Below are 13,869 nucleotides of genomic sequence, written 5' to 3'. Positions count from 1 at the left end.
GACCTTTTGCACAAATCCCGCCTGTGCTCTTTGACTTCCCCTCACTACCAGGGCCACAGTGACCAGGCAGGCAGGAACCTCCGTCCATTCATGGGATCAGCATCCTGGGAGGGCTCTGGCCTGAGTGAGCTGCTGCAGGAGACCCTCATGCTGAATGGTCGGCCACTTGGCACCCTTTTCTCTGTGGGGCAGGAATGACATTTGAGAGCCACCAAAGATGGGCAGGAAAAACAAAGGCCACCTTCAGAGGACGCTGAAGGTAGAAGGAGATGCAGAGAAAGTGGGAGAAACTCAGCTGTGCTTTTGGGGGCCCTGCAGGGACATAAGCTCCTGAAGGGACGAGAGACTGGGTCCCCTGAACTTTGACACTCTGTTCTCCTCCAGGCCTGGCCAGCCCTGTGGCTCCTTGGAGGAATCTGGGTGCCTCCTGTCCTGACTATCTGACAAGCCCCAGGTGAGAAGGCCTGAGTTCACCTGTGCTGCCACTTGTAACCTGATGGCCGCGGCACCCTCACAGGGTTCGAATAGCTGCCCTTTCCACCTGTTTCCCGGATTTTCCATACCACCCAGAGGCTCATATTCGACACCACAGCCTACCAGTCAACCAGGGCCTTTGGCCACATGTACTGATGATGAGAATCACTAGACTGTAAGCTGCAAAAGGGCAAGGACGGTGTTTTGTTCCCCGCTACCCCCTGCCCCTGAGGCCTAGCAAGGATTGCTGCTCGGATGAAGCAGAGCGAGTGTTTGTGGAACTCTTCGCAAAAGCCACGGGAAGCCCTTCCTGCACCTTCTCAGGTTCAGTTCTCAGACAGCCCACGCCTTTCCAGATGAGGAAACAGAGGCTCAGAAAGGAGAATAAAATTGTCCAGGGTTACAGGAAAGCAGTGAGGCTGGGATTTGAACCCCAGCCTGTTGGACTCAACACTTCCTCTGAAAAGATGGGAAAAGTGGGCTGCCTCCTTCTGGCTTTGGGAACTGGCAGAGAGGAGCAGAGCTGGGCTGGACACGTTACCTCCCCAGCTCTGCAGCACCCATGGGTTCCCAGGGTCCTCTTCCTCCATTTGACCCTTTTCTTCTCCGGACCCTCCAACCTTCGAGGACTGGACTCCTAGCAGGGAGCACAGAGCAGAGAACAGAGGAGGCCCATCTGAGGAGAGCATTCTGGAGCAGATGGGGCACACAGAGAGCCCCCAAACCTGAGCCTCACCTGGAGAGCGGCTCCCTGCAAGCTGAGCCAGGGCCCTGGGACACTGGCTGAGGGCAGAGCATGCCTCTCCGATTTGCTGGGCAGGAGGCTAATTGGGCTAAATGGGTTTTGTTGATGGTGACCCTTTGTTCCTCCATGGCGGCTCCATCTGAGGAGTGTTTTGGAGGCTGTTCATTCTCCCTGCTTCCCCTGCTGCTGCCCCAGAGACAAGGAGAGCAGCCTCCCAGTGGCCTGCTGGTTTGTAAAAGAGTCAGGTGTGGGAGGTTGCATCACGTGCTCCTCTGGACTCATGGTCTGCAAGGACGTATGGTAAGTGTGGCTGTAGGTCGATGAGCCGTGTGCGGCTTGGTAATGGACAGTGGATGGGCCAGCAGGAGCAGCAGGTGACTCGGGCCCCAGGGATGAACATGGGGGAGCTGGGTCTGATATAGGCAGGAAGGAGACGTCAGCAGCAGTAGCCCCGGAGTTGGGGGGAGCCAGAGACAAGGCAGAGATGCCTGGATGATCTGTTCTACAGAAATAACAACCACAAATCCAGGGCTGGACCTGGCTGTGACCTGGCCTGGCCAGGGGTGGTGAGCAGCAGGTGTGCTGATTGCACTTAGGAAGGGCATCGGGGCGGGGTGCAGTGGCTCACACCTGTCATCCCAGCACTTAGGAGGCTGAGGTGGGTGGATCACGAGATCAAGAGTTCCAGACCAGCCTGGCCAACATAGTGAAACGCTGTCTCTACTAAAAATACAAAAATTAGCCTGGTGTGGTGGCATGTGCCTGTAGTCCCAGCTACTCAGGAGGCTGAGGCAGGAGAATCGCTTGAACCCGGGAGGCAGAAGTTGCAGTGAACTGAGACTGCGCCATTGCACTCTAGCCTGGGCAACAGAGCAAGACTCCATCTCAAAAAAAAAAAAAAAAAAAAGAAAGAAAATGGGCATCATGGCTTCATGGCTGGGCACGGTGGCTCACATCTGTAATCCCAGTACTTTGGGAGGCCGAGGCAGGAGAATTGCTTGTACCTGGAGGCAGAGGTTGCAGTGATCCCACCTTTGCACTACAGCTAGGGCAATAAGACCGAAACTCCATCTAAAAAAAAGGAGGACATCAGTGTCAAACCACAGTCCCCAGGCTCTGCACCTGAGGCTGCTGCGAGAGGAAAGCAACAGGGGCTCAGGCATGTGGAGGAGGTAGGTGGGCACGTGGAGGTGGGGTTCCAGGAAGGGTCTGTGAACGCAGCAGGTCTTGGAGCTTTCTCCTTCAGGGGCAGGGGCAGGAGGACGGCCACCTGGCTTTACCACAAAGGGCCCAAGAGTATGGCATGGAGGGAGAGGCAGATCTAGAGAGAACGCTGGCCGGTCTGTGGAGGGAGGTGGAGGAACAGGTTGAAGAGGGAAGAATTCCTAAGACAAACCCTGAAATGACAAAGGAAAAGAATGACAAATCTGATTACACAAACATGAGCAAGTTCCAAAGACCGATCACAAAAACAATCACAAAGTCCCCACCAACTCGGCTGAAAGTAAAACAATCAGCCAAGAAGAAATATTTGTCACCTGCAGACCATGGCAGACAGAGGATTTTATTTTAAAGCACCCTACAAATCACTAACAAAAAAGCCCCAAAGAAATAGCAATCTGGAAAAGGACAGAAAGAGGAAATGTGCAGAAGAAGAAGTGCCAGCAGCTGCCAAACCCATGGTCCACGAAATCCTGGATCAAACAGGCAGGAGACGACATGACAAGGTGCTACTCTCTGCCCATCGGGTCGGCACAGAGTTAAAAACAAGGACCCCGTATTGCCAAGGGAAAGAGCCCTGTGGGTGAGGGCGTCAACTGGGCAATGCCTGTCAACTTCTAGAATAATCGTGTGCGCTTCCCTTTGATCCAAGAATCCCGCTGGGGGGAGTTATTCCTGTAGAAATGTTTGCTCAGGTGTGTGAAGATACCTGCGTGAGACTTTTCATCTCAGCATTGTGTGTGATGCTGAGAAACTATATCTATGGAAAGTATGGAAAACTGAACTGTGTGGTGTCTACAGTGAGTAGACCTATGTGGCCTTCCTGGAAAGAGGCTGTTGAATGAGCAAAGCCAAGTCATACGCTAAGTAGAGCATGATGCCTCCTGTGCATTTAAACAGAAAACTCTCCTATATATTCTCCATGGATTAATAGAGAGGAAAGTAAAGGTTTAGAAAAGGGGTGAAAGTACATGTGTCACAATGATGAAAGTCATCGCTGCCGGTGAAGGCAGGGGAGGCAGGGCCTCCTTGTACAGTTGGTCAGGCTGTGTATCGCACAAAGTTACAAAGTTGCCCTGTACAGTTGGTCAGGCTGTGTATGGCACAAAGTTACAAAGTTGCCCTGCCACAGAGGAGAGTGGGGTCTGTCCAGCCCGTGCTGCATTCTCCAGTCAGGTGCCTGCAGGGCTGAGTCCACCCAGCGCAGGAGCCTTTTTCTAATTCTCCCAAAGGTATTACATGAGCAGCTGTCTTCCCTGGGGAAAGGACCAAGACTTGGGGGTCAGGGATGTTAGAGGGATGCTCACAGTGTTTGGTTTAAAAAAAAAAAAAGGAAAAACTTTTGTCTGGGTGCTGGATCACACCTGTAATCTTAGCACTTTGGGAGGCTGAGGCAGGTGGATCATTTGAGGTCAGGAGTTCAAGACCAACCTGACCAACATGGTGAAACCTTGTCTCTACTAAAAATACAAAAAATAGCTAGGTGTGGTGGTGGGCACCTGTAGTCCCAGCTACTTGGGAGACTGAGGCAGAAAAATCACTTAAACCCAGGAGGCAAAGTCTGCAGTGAGCCAAGATTGTGCCACTGCACTCCAGCCTGGGTGACAAAGCGAAACTCTGTCTCAAAAAAAAAAAAAAAAGAAAAGAAAAAGAAAAAAAGAAAAACTTTAATGAAGCTCGTCTATCATCACGTACACCCCAAACATGTTTTAGTGTAGGCTTTGTTGCCAGACCTGAGTTTGAACTTCAGCTCCTTGTTCACCAGCTGTGTGACTGAGCAAGTCACTCTCCCTCTGTGAGCCTCAGTCTTCCCATTAGTCATATGGGCTAAAAAGTCTTTGCACTTTTGCCCACTTGGCATCCACACACCTGAGCTTTCCTGAGAAGCATCTGCACCTGCATAATGGGTCCGTACAGCCTGTGGGGGCTGACTTCATCCCCACTGAGGCCTCAGCACGTGGCAAAGTACGTGGGTGTTTCAAGCAGGTAACACCACAGAGCCCCAGTGAGTGGTTCAAGAAAGGACCTGTGGCCATGTGTGGACCAAGTAGCCCACTTCTGAGACTTCTGCTGCAATAGCAAGAGCAGCTCTTTTCAAGGGGGTGTTAGGAGTGGGGAGGGTTTGAAGGACAACTGCATGGCGACACCTGAGCATGGAAAGACCGAGGCAAGGTGTGGAGAGAGGGGTGGCCAACAATGGCACCTGGGGGCCCGAGTTTGGCTCACTTTCCTATGAACTGGGTCAGGCAGATGCTGTTGGTCCCTGGCCATGTCCCCTTGGCCTTCACAGAAGTTACCTGTGGACCTCCCTGGTGGGACCTGCACCTGTGGGAGGCAGGCTGCTAGTGCCAGAAAGTAAGTGCCCCAGAGTGACCCTCGGCCACTGGGTGGGTGAGTGCAGCCAGCCCCAGCTTTCTCGACATCTGGGTGCAGATGGACTGGGGCTTGTGACGCTCCCTGGTAGGACTTAACCCCGGTGCCCACAATGGGCACCTGCTCACCATGGCACCCTTACCTAGCTTTCTTCCTGCCCCTCTACTGCTTCCCCACACCCACTCTTGCTGAATGCCTACTGCATACAAAGTGGCCAGCACTTTCTGGGACCACCTCCCAAATATGTGACTTTTGGGGAACCCAAGCTAAGATACTGAGCCAACAAATCTCCCTCTCCTTCTCTCTCTCAAAATGAATTTTAGTTGGTTTTCTTACTTGCAACTAAAAGAAACCTGATTTACACGGGGATTCCAGTGGCAACAGCCAGCTTAGGGAAAGCCTGTGAAGACCACTCACTGCGTGGGAAACACGTGTCTTTGTACCAGGTGCATCACAGATGCCCGTGCCCTATGGCTTCCCAGGCCCCAGCTTCTGCCGAGTCTGCAGAAGGACACACAGACAAGCAGAGCCTTTTGAGTGAAAGCCCGGGAGCCACTCCTAATATGGCTGTGGGAGGGGTTTAACCCTCCCCACCATCCCACACCTGCCACAACTCCTCACACTACCACGGTGATGGCCATTTTTTTGTGTGTGGTGAAGTCCCCTTTTCACAGCCGATTCACGTGCAGGGAGCACCAAGTCTTGCCGTGTATTGTCCCACGCTGACCACAGAACCACTTAGGGAGAACCATGGAGGGATGTGCCAAGCACCTCCAGAAACTGTGTTCTAGGATCTGCCAACATGAGGGGTCTATCCCTCCCCATGTGCCATCAACAGCTGGGAGTGCAGTGGCACTATCATAGCTCACTGCAGCCTCGAACTCCTAGGGAGAAAGCACTAGGATTACAGGTGTGAGCCACCTCACCTGGCCTGATTTTCACTGTAATTCAACGGAGATTTTGGACCTCCACAGGGAGACTGGCCAGAGCGTTCCCCTCTCTTTTCTCCCTATTCCATGCAGTACTGAGAACTGCCGGGTGCTGCCTGTCCCAACTCTGGCCCTGTGCCGGTAGGTGGAATTCTCCAATTGCCTCAAGCAGACCTGGACCCCAGGGCAGGGTGGCTTTCTCAGTGATGCAGAAGGGTCCTCTTCCCTTGCAATCAAGTCTCTGTGAGTGGGAGCAGGTGGCCCTGTTAGGAAATGGGCTGGGAAGAGTCTTCTCATTTCACTGAGGAACAAAATGGTAGACCTTTGGTGACATCTCTACCACTTAGGAGTTGTATCCAGCTGCAAGTAGTAGAGACCTGGAAAATAGTGGCTTCAATAAAACAGGCTTATTGTCCCAGGTCAAAGAAGTCAGCGCCTTCTAGAACATGTATGGCAGTTCTAGACAGTCATCAGGACCCCATAATTACTCTGTCTTTCTGCTCTGCCATCTTTAGGGTTTGACTTCTACCCTGAAGGTTCCCAAATGGCACCTGGAGTGCCAGCTATCATGTGTATGTTCCAGGCAGGGAAAAGAAGAACAAAGGTTAAAAAGGCACATACTGGGGTTTTTTTCACATGCATTGGCCTTTTTGGAGCCTTTTGTCCTGGCCAGCAGCTTCTGCTTGCTCCTCACCGGCCATCTGTATTTGCTAGAGAAGTTGGAAAAGGGTGTCTCCCGGCTGCTCACCCAGTCACCCTGAATCAACTCAGTCTGTTACTAAGACAGAAGCCGAGCATGGACACTGGGTAGGCACTGAGCAGGCTCTTGCTCGGCATTCAATCCCAGTTTTCCTTTCCCTTGTCTGGGATATTGAGGAACAAGGAGCTCTCTAACTTAGCAGTTGCTCAAAGCAAGTAAGCATGATTTCTGGAACCAAGTTCTTTCCATGGGGGATTCGCTACTGTGACTGGCACTTCTCCTTCATTTTAGATAAGCTATGAATGCTTGGGAAGGGTGCACAGGCCTTTCCCTAGGAGCGACAGGCACACGTGACAGCCTGTCACCCTCCTGTGCTCTCTGACATAAGGAAACGTTCCATTACCTGGCAATGTCAGATGGTCTCAAGCTCTGCGGGGGCAGTTTGTTCATGAGTCTTAGGCAGGTTCCAGAAGCAGGCCCCGAGACAAGTATTTCTGTGCAGGGGGTTTATTAAGGAAGCCTCCTGAGGTCATGGCAAGGGAGAGGAGAAGGGGAGCAGGACAGGGAAGGGAAATCATTTGAGCCAGTTTTGATTTCAGGAGAGGCCCAGCCTCAGCCCGACCCTGCAGGGAGCTCCAGACAAGGGAGCCTGGCCCCAAGACCTGGGGCAGGGGAGGAGGGATAGACTTCCAGGCATTCCTGCTCTCTGCCTGTGTGGGAGAAGCAGTTCCTTGCAAGCGTGAGCCACAAGTGAAGCGGTGGCCTGCCCCTCCAAACCTGTGGGCGTTACATGGAACGAGAGACTTGAGAAAAGAAATGAGACACAGAGACAAAGTATAGAGAAAGAAAAAGTGGGCCCAGGGGACCCCGCCGGCACCCACCGGTCTCTGAGTTCCCTCAGTATTTATTGATCATTATCTTTACCATCTCAGAAAAGGGGAAGTGGCAGGACAATAGGATCATAGTAGGGAGAAGGTCAGCAGAAAGACATATGAATAAAGATCTCTGTGACAGGAATAAGTTTAAGGAAAAGTGCTGTGCCTTGATTTGCATATGCAAACATCTCCATAAACCTTTTAGTGCATAAAGAGCAGTATTGCCGCTAGCGCTAGCACGTCCCACCTTCAGCCCTAAGGCGGTTTTCTCCTTTCTCAGTTCATAGAACATACAATCTGGTTTTACACCGAGATGTTCCATTGCCTAGGGACGGGCAGGAGACAGATGCTTTTCTCTATCTCAACTGCCAAGAGGCCTTCTTTCCTCTTATACTAGTCCTCCTCAGCACAGACCCTTCATGGGTGTCAGGCTAGGGGACGATCAGGTCTTTCCCTTCCCATGAGGCCATATTTCAGACTATCACATGGGGAGCAACCTTGGACAATACCTAGCTTTCCTAGGCAGAGGTCCCTGCAAACTTCAGCAGTGTATGTGTCCCTGGGTACTTGAGATTAAGAGAATGGTGATGACTTTTAACCAGCAAGCTGCCTTCAGGCACTTGTTTAACAAAGTACATCCTGCACAGCCCAAAGTCCGTTAAACCTTGAGTCACCAAAGTACATGTCTCTTGCAAGGACAGGGTTGGGGGTAGGGTCACAGATTAACAGCATCTCAAATACAGAACAAAATGGAGTCTCTTATGTCTACTTCTTTCTATATAGACACAGTAACAGTCTGATCTCTTTTTCTTTTCCCCACAAGGAGAGGACGCTGTGCAGCCCAGATGCTGGGAGATGGGGGCACAGATCTGATAAGAGGAACTTAGCGGGTCCGGCTGAACAATAACAGCTTGGGCCTCCCTGCACATTCATAAAGACAAATGCTAAATACAATAACTGTATATTAACTAGATAATGTTTATCAATATAAATATATAAATTAACATGGGTAATAAAATCATAATCAATACTGTTAGGTAGTGTTTCCTGAGTGCCTTCGATGTTCTGGACCCTGTGCTGAAGAAGCACTTTCCACGGGTCTTCCCACTTCCTCCGCACTCCACCCGTGTGTGAGGTGGGTACATAATGATCCCACATTCCAGACGAGGGAACTGAGGCCCAGGGAGGCCGCGCCAGCTCTCTGGCTGCAGAGTGGTCTCTGGTGTAGGCCAAGCGCTCTCACCAAGACGCCTGCACTCTTTGCTGCCTTTCCCAGGGATCAGGGCCACACAGCTGAGGGTCCCCTCCAAGGTGGTGTCTCAGGCCCGGTGTCTGGCCCTCTCAGGGCCTGGAAATCCTGTTGCCCCCCAGCCCAGTGGCCCTGGGGACTTGTGGAGTCCTCTGTGCCATGCTGCAGGTGGGTGGGGCACTGGCAAGGCAGAGTGAGGGCTGCAGTGTGACTTTGGAGCACTTCTGTCATTTTCTCCCCCCAAATGAGACAGGATCTTGCTCTGTTGCCCAGGCTGGAATGAAGTGGTGCAATTATAACTCACTGTGGCCTGGACCTTCTGGGCTCAAGTGATCCTCCCGCCTCCCACAGCCAGCCTCCTGGGTAGCTGGGACCACAGGCCCATGCCACATTGCCAGGCTAATTTTTTAATTTTTGGTAGAGATGGGGGTCTCGCCATGTTGCCCAGGCTTCGTGTCATTTTCTGAAACTGTTTCTTTCCCACCTTAAAAATGGAGCAAACAACCCCTCATGGGAACCAGCGTCCTCCACTCCTGGGCTTTCTGGGGCGTCTCTCCCAAGTTCCCCGGGGCCTGACCCTCAGAACCCAGGTTTGCTGCAGGGCCTACACCCAGCTCCAAGCTCTCAGCCCAGCACTTAGCAGTGGCTGAGGAACGATGGTCGAACAGGCAAGGAATGGATGCTCGAGCGCCGGTGAGTGCTTTGTTCCACAGCAGGCCACGGCTGCCTTGGTGCCAAGGGACAAGCTGTTCCTTGGTGTTTGCTTCCCAGTGTTCTGGGAAGCGTCCAGCTGCAAACAGCAGCCTGGGGGAAGTGCGTCCTGGCTGCCCCCACCCCTAGTCTCACGCTGGCACAGCGGGACCAGGGGCACAGGGTGGGGAGATGAGGGTGTCTGTGGCCAGGCCTCCCAGGTTGGCTGGAGGTGCTCATCAGGCTCCCAGGCGGTGCTCCCAGTAGGTCTCTTTGTCCTCTGGTCACTTCCTGCCTGCGGGAGGCCACTGGGCCTGGACCAGCGCTGCCCACAGCCAGCAGGGCCCTGGTTTACCCCCATGGGTCTTGAGCTGCTGAGCACTGATGCCACAGGGTGGTGCCAAGACACCTTCTGGAGAGGGCCCAGAAGACCTGGCCAAGGGTAGGGGCCGTGGTGCTGTGGTCCCTGCCCAGGGGATGCCTGGCTGGTGCAGGGAAAGAGGGAGGTGGTCCTGGAGGCAGCACTGCCTTGATCTACCCACAGGAGCGCACTGTACAGGGGTTACGTGAGTGTGGGATCGGGGTCCCCCAGGCCCCATCTGCCCCCTCATGCCTGGTGGCATTGAGCAGGTGTCTTAGCCACTCTGACATCCGCATCCTCCTCTGTGAAACAGGGTGTGACAGGACTCCCTCTTGGGCTCCTGAGATCCTGGCATGTGTAGCGCTGTGTCAGGCACAGTTCTAGGCCCTCTACCTTCACTGGGTTTAGGTAGCCTCCTACCAAAGGAGGATAAGAAGACCCAGAGAGGCTGAGCAATTGCCTGAGGTCGCACAGCTGCCCAGTGGCCTCAGAGGACACAGCTGGTGTCCCATCCATCAATCACCCACCCTCCCTACCCAGGACTCGCCTCTTCAGGTCTAAGCCCGGGACTCCCGAGTGGGCTCCTTGGGCCGCTTCTCCCAGCTGCAAGGACGGGCAGTCTCCACAGCTGGAGGCCTGGAGAGTCCTTGCCCCAGGAGAGGGTCTCAGCCAACAGTGGCTGTGGGGGTGGTGGACAACTACTCTAGCCCCTTGCTTCTTAGTGTGGCAACCTCTGGGGCCTGCTGCACGCTATGTCCCAGGGCTTCCCGCAGCACAGGGCTCCCCGCAGCATGGAGCTTGGTGCTTCACTGGTAACTGCCTTGATAACGCATACTTTACTGGCTTCTTCCCTCCCCTGCCTCTCATGCCCTCCCCTGGGGCTTCCTGCATCTCCCAAACCAAGCACTTGCTCTGGGATCCTTGTCCCAGCGACTGACTCAGCCCCCGCCCGAGACAGTAGCAAAGCCAGAGTTGGGCCAGACAGTCGGGCTCCAGAACCTACTTTTATTTTATTTTATTTTTTTTTTGAGACGGAGTCTCGCTCTGTCGCCCAGGCTGGAGTGCAGTGGCCAGATCTCAGCTCACTGCAAGCTCTGCCTCCCAGGTTTACGCCATTCTCCTGCCTCAGCCTCCCAAGTAGCTGGGACTACAGGCGCCGGCCACCTCGCCCGGCTAGTTTTTTTGTATTTTTTAGTAGAGACGGGGTTTCACCGTGTTAGCCAGGATGGTCTCGATCTCCTGACCTCGTGATCCACCCGTCTCGGCCTCCCAAAGTGCTGGGATTACAGGCTTGAGCCACCGCGCCCGGCCCAGAACCTACTTTTAAAAAGTTTTGTTTGTTTGTTTTGTTTTGTTTTTTTAAAATAAGGAGGCAATGGGGTCTTGCTTCACTCTGTCATTCAGGCTGGGGTGCAGGGGGCAGGCAGCCTCGAACTCTTGGGCTCAAGCCATCCTCCTGCCTCAGCCTCTCCAAGCGCTGGGACTGCAAGTGTGACCCACTGCAGAATCTGTTCAGTGGGGCGGCTGGACTGGTTTCGACCCACTGGACTTGTTTGCAAAACCCCCCACCGGGCACAGTCTCTGGACATTTTCCTAGTTTGTGACAAGGGGCCGCTGCCAGAGGCGAGTGAGGGACCTTTTACCCTCTGTGCCCCTCTGTCCCTGGGTCAGGGCCCTGAAATTTATTGCACCCACCAGCCCCAGGGACAAAGTCCTCCGCACAGGGCAGGTAGCCAGCCCCTGGACCAACGCCTCAGGAAGGTAAAGAAGCTGGGTCCACCCGTGCTCATCACCTGACTTTGGTCCAGGGCAAGCGGTCCAGGGCTCCATCCCGCCTGAACTGGTTCCTCCCAGCCCCATCCAGAACCCGGGGTACAGAGGAGTCCAGTACCTAGGTCAGCAGTGCCACCTGTTGGTGACCATCAGAAGGTGCTGGCACCTCGTTCTCTGCTGGATACCAGGCAGCCACTCTGTGGCATTGAGGGCTGTCACTCGGGAGGGCTGTCACCCAGGAGGGCTGTTACTCAGAAAGGCTGTCACCTAGGAGGCTATCACTCAGGAAGGCTGTCACCCAGCAGGGCTTTCACCCAGGGCTGTCATCCAAGGGGGTGCTACCCAGGGCTGTCACCCAGGAGGCCTGTCACCCAAGAAGGCTGTCTCCCAGGAGGGTTGTCACCCAGCAAGGGCTGTGACCCAGGAGGACTGTTAACCTGGAGGTTTCAGAGTGGAGTCAGGTTTTACAGGTTGAAACCTGGAAAGAACTGTTGGGTTTCTGGGTGTAGCATCTGTTCCATGACATGATGTACAAGAAGGAAGAATGGAAGAGACTGTGATCTCAGCTGCTTAGAGATAGCGTTGCAGTTGCAACGGTCAAAAATGGCAGCCCAGCGAATCCCATTGTCCATGGTGTGAATTCTTGGAGACAGGTGCGTCCCTGCCAGCCATCGATATGAGAAATGATGTTCAAGATTGTTTTGATTCAAGTGTTTTGATTCAAGACAGGGATGGGTGGGACAGGGTGTGGATTTCTGCCCAAAGCACTTCCTATGTGGAACCAGCAGGGCAAATGGCTGTGGACCAGCATGCAGCCAGCCAAAGGGAAACTGGTGTGCAGAGAAGTGCTCCTGAGAGTCAAGTGCATAAAATGCAAATCAAACGTGGGAAGTGCCAAGAAACGTTATATCAGGACATCGCTCCAAATTTGGAAAGAATGGGCAGTGGGGAGATGACCTTTTGTTGAGCCACATTACCCCAGCCAGGACAGGAGGCCTTGGGGAATTCCTCTTCTTTTTGTCACAAGAAAAAAGTGTATGTTCATAGTAGGTGAAAATTATGGTGATACTGAATAACCATCGTTAAAATGGTATCACCTGTATCTATTGATGACATTTCATAGTCTTCATGTAAGCCATTCTAAGTGGCTGCAAACATTCATTTTATAGGGCTGACCATGACATTCTTAAGTTTCCCCTATTGCTGAGTATTCAGAGACTTTCCAGCTTTGGGTTTAAAAGTGATACTCGCCAGGTGCAGTGGCTCACGCCTGTAATCCCAGCACTTTGGGAAGCTGAGGCAGGTGGGTCACTTGAGGTCAGGAGTTCCAGACCAGACTGACCAACATGGTGAAACCCCATCTCTACTAAAAATACAAAAATTAGCTGGGCGTTGTGGCGGGCACCTGTAATCCCAGCTACTCGGGAGGCTGAGGCAGGACAATCACTTGAACTTGGAAGGCATACGTTGCAGTGAGCCGAGGTCGCACTCCAGCCTTTACAACAAGAGTGAAACTGTCTCACAAAAAAAGAAATCAATCAAAATAAAAGTGATACTCAAATGTATGTGTCAAATTTTGCCCACTTTTTGGATTGTTTCTTCTGGATGGATTCCTAGAAGTGGAATTCCTGAGTAAACGGAAGGCAGGACCTTTGTTCCTTGATCAGTGACTTCACACTGTTGGGCCAGAGCCAGTCTGGCTTTTCGCTGAATTTGATTGGTTCCATGCAAGCCCATGCCACTTTTTAATGCACATGAACCTTTTTTTTTTTTTTTAAAGAGGTGGATTCTCACTCTGTTACCCAGGCTGGAGTGTAGTTGCAGGATAACAGCTTGCTGCAGCCTGGTCCTCCTATGCTCAAGTGATCCTTTCCCTTCCGTCTTCAGAACAGCTGGGATTACAGGCATGCATCACCATGTCCCACTGATTTTTTTTTTTTTTTTTGGTAGAGACAGGGTCACGTTATGTTGCCCTCACTGATCTCAAACTCCTGACCTCAAGTGATCTCCAGCTTCATTCTCCTAAAGTGTTGGGAGTATAGGCTTGAGCCACAATGCCTGGCCTGTACCTAAATTTTTTTCCCCACACATCAGAATTTCCACAAAATCATGTGTTCTATGCCTACATTTTTAAAAGTAAGACTTGCCAGGCACGGTGGCTCATGTCTGTAATCCCAGCACTTTGGGAGGCCGAGGAGGGTGGATCACGAGGTCAGGAGATCGAGACCATCCTGGCTAACATGGTGAAACTCCCATCTCTACTAAAAATACAAAAAAATTAGCCGGGCGTGGTGGCAGGCACCTGTAGTCCCAGCTACTTCGGAGGCTGAGGCAGGAGAATGGTGTGAACCCAGGAGGCAGAGCTTGCAGTGAGCTGAGATTGCGCCACTGCACTCCAGAATGGGAGACAGAGCGAGACTCCATCTCAAAAAAAAAAAAAAAAGTAAGACTTCTGGCCAGGCGTGGTGGCTCACACCTG

This window comes from Papio anubis, chromosome 17, assembly GCF_008728515.1.
Source record: "Papio anubis isolate 15944 chromosome 17, Panubis1.0, whole genome shotgun sequence".
NCBI classification, from domain to species: Eukaryota; Metazoa; Chordata; class Mammalia; order Primates; family Cercopithecidae; genus Papio; species Papio anubis.
The sequence above is the reverse complement of the archived record's forward strand: the minus strand, read 5'-3'. Positions refer to the sequence as shown.